Here is a 3,438-nt window from a genome sequence, read left to right as displayed (position 1 = left end):
AATTTAATATCAATATAGAAAGAGGAGCAGGTAGCTTTCTGAATGACATCAGAGGCATCATGCAGACAAGATATGCATCTTACAAAGTCTGAAGGGGTTGGAACGTGGGGTTTCCTTTCTGTAACTGCCCTTAAGTAGGGTCCAATCCTGAAAGAGAGAAACAATCCAGAAACAGCTGGTCATGGGAAAGCCTAGCTCTACATTACCCACAGCACTGTAGAGATTTCAGTTCCAGAAAACAGAAAGAGGTTTTACATCTCAATTCATTTTATGAATCTGGTGTAAGCTTGATACCAAAGTCCAACAAAGAGAGCACATGAAATAATAGTATAGGATGATCTCACTCATGAGCATATATATATATACATATATATATATATCTTAATCAAATATTAAGAAGGATAATATATCATGGCCCAATTTGTTTACTCTAAGAATGCAAGATTTGTATAAATGCAAACCTTTCCTAAGTAATTAACATTATCACATTTATGGAGGAAGAATATTATGATCATCTCAATAATGCGGTGTGTTTTATGAAATCCAACATATACTCAAGTTAACATTCTTAGAAAACTAGGAATTCAACAGACTTCCTTTCTCTGATAAAGTGTATCTCTAAAAAAACATGGTAAACATGGTGTAATATTGAAATTTTTCCATTTCCCCCCAGGAATAAGACAAGGATGTTCACTCTCACCAGTTCTATTTAAAATTGAAATAGCTGGGTCTGTCTAATTCTGTAAAATAAGAAAAGCAGATAAAAGGTATAATGCTTACAACAGCAACAACCAAGCTTCGTATTTTAAAAATGATATGAGGTCCAGACTTAACTGCTGCTATATTCCTGGGTCATCATTTTTATTTCATCCATTCTTTGGACTCACAATCTTCCCTTCAGAGCCATGTATGAAAGTGGTGAACTTGATTAATACATACACTGATGAGGAGTTCAACCAGGACCCAGAGTTCAACAATACAGATTAAATAGACTTGTATGACGATGTGCTGACAGCCACCTCACAGCCTTGAGATGACAGAAGCAGCTGCACAGAGCCACTTCTTGTTTTCTAGGAACCATGTGCCAAACCCAACTACAAGACCCCTGCAATTCTGTATACCTATAGTGGACTGCATAAGAGATGAGCTGCTGTTTATGTGGGCAGCTTTTCTGGTGGACTACAGACCAGCAGCTGATCCAGGTTATTTGCTCTATAAGAGTCTATGATGTGGTGGAAATGAGATTTGCAGGGAATTGAGGAAATTACCATTCCAAAGGCTATGCTTAGGTGGTGGTAACCTCTGGAAATTCTGTCCACAAATTGTTGGAACTCCTTCCAGGAAAAGTTCTTAGTGCAGAAAAAGGGGACGTAAAGCTGGCCACCTGGCAGAATCTGTCAGTTTGATGCACAGTCTCAGAAATGTGACCGCATTGAGTCTCAAGAGGGGGATACCTCCACGGGCCACTCCTGAGATTCTGATGATTCTGCTGAAGAACCATCTGCACCCTCTGAGAACCCTGTAGTTCTCATCTGCCTGTGTGAACAAGGCCCCCATTTTTCTGCCCTACTTCAATCACTCTCCTTCAACTGTCTCCCTGATGGGTCTGCCCCACCCCCAATTCCACCCCCACCACCTCTCTCCTCAAGCTTCGTGGTCCCTTGTCTTCCTCCTGGTATCCACTACTAACATCTTATGCCCCTCCTCCTCGATTACTTCCTCATCTGGCTGTACCAGAGTGTTCCATTTTGCTAATGCTGTTGTTATACAAAATAACAGAAATGGATTGGCTTTTATAAAGGGAGTCTATTTGGTTACACAGTTACAGTCTTAAGGCCATAAAGTGTCCAAGGTAACACATCAGCAATCGGGTACCTTCACTGGACAATGGCCAATGGTGTCTGGAAAACCTTTGTTAGCTCGGAAGGCACGTGGTTGGCATCTGTTTGCTCCCCAGTTGTGCTTCAAAATGGTGTTCTCCAAAGTGTTGCTCTTGGGGCGTTTTGTCCTCTCTTAGCTGCAGCTGCTCTTCAAAATGCTCTTCAAAATGTCACTCACAGTTGCTCTGCATCTGGCCCTGTGTGGCTCTTTTTAAAATACTCCAGTGATTTAATTCAGACCCACCCTGAGTGGGTGGGGTAACACCTCCATGGAAATTATCCAATCAAAGTTCTCACCCAGTTGATTGAGTCACATCTCCATGGAAACAGTAAGATTCCAACCTAATCAACACTAACACATCTGCCCCCACAAGACTGCATCAAAAATAATGGCGTTTGGGGGGACACAATATATCCAAACTGGCACATGGTGCCATCCCACCTGCCCTTCACTTCAATCCAGCCTTCTTCCCCCCACCAAAAGCTACAGTGGGGCCTCCACTGTATACTTATGTGAAGGCCCCCGCACCCTATAATCAACACGGCAGTTGAGTTTATCACCCTCTGCCCTCCATGGGCTGAATTTCAGATCATGAAGCAAAACAGTGATTTCCAGCAGTGCCAGTTCCCAACTGGTGTCCAGAGCCAGTGAATGGGATTACAGTGGTGTGATTGAGACACTGCTCACAGAAATTCCTGTGATAAAACAGCCCCAGGTTGCCAATGATGAGCATTACTGTGTCCTCATTTCCTCTCTTAAGGCATTATAGCCAAGTCTGACAGTGTGAATGCCAGTGGGAGCTCTTCCAGGAAAAGACAATGGTCCTGGGTGAGGTCACCTAGCCAGTCTGGGGAGAGCAACAGGAGGCACTGAGACCTGCTTCATTAGAAAGTCAACATGATTATTTCCAAGAAAGGAATCAGGGGCATGAGAGATACCAGGATACAGAACAGGACAGGCACCACTGAGGAAGGAGTCTGGTTGGAAGCAAAAATGTTTTTTATTGAACTTGCATCTCCTCACTTTGATCAGGACTAAAGGATGGAGGTCACTCCATCCTTTCCCATTCCTTTAACCCCCTAACTCCCGCTAGACACTCAGGGAGTACCCTCTGCCTCACAGGATTGAAGATTGCTCCTTTCCTAATTCTACACCTCCTGTTTGCCAGGGTAAAGAACCCAAAGACTTTATGTGGTTAGGAGGGATGGCAGACAGGAAGAAAACACCATGTCCAGGCCTCTGGTCTCCACAGAGATGATTCTCCAGGAGCAGTTCAGTAGTGAGGCTGATGGGAAGACTTTCTTCCTAAAGAAAACGGATCCCCTATGTGGGGTCTAGGAGAGTGACTGTGTATGCCAAAGTATGCCACAGATCCTGCTCTTGGCACTAGATTTGATGGGGCCAAGAGCGTCCAAACGCCTTGGTAATGCATCACTTCTTTGTTAACTCTTCTTTATTCTTTCAGCCTTTTGAGGAGGAACTCTGAAAACAGAAATCACCTTATGAAAAGCTACTTCTGTTTTTGCTTTTCCCTCTCACGTATTGTTGGTTTATTTC

The 3,438-nt window shown here is 43.4% G+C and overlaps 1 pseudogene; it reads left to right on the top strand.

Moving 5' to 3' along the window:
- Positions 1 to 909: 909 nt before the first annotated feature.
- LOC119525887 lies at positions 910 to 2,849 on the top strand (annotated as a pseudogene).
- The last annotated feature ends 589 nt before the right edge of the window (positions 2,850 to 3,438 follow it).

Source organism: Choloepus didactylus (assembly GCF_015220235.1).
Source record: "Choloepus didactylus isolate mChoDid1 chromosome Y unlocalized genomic scaffold, mChoDid1.pri SUPER_Y_unloc1, whole genome shotgun sequence".
Classification (NCBI taxonomy): Eukaryota; Metazoa; Chordata; class Mammalia; order Pilosa; family Megalonychidae; genus Choloepus; species Choloepus didactylus.
Note: the sequence above shows the minus strand (reverse complement) of the source record. Positions and strands in the feature narration are given on the sequence as shown.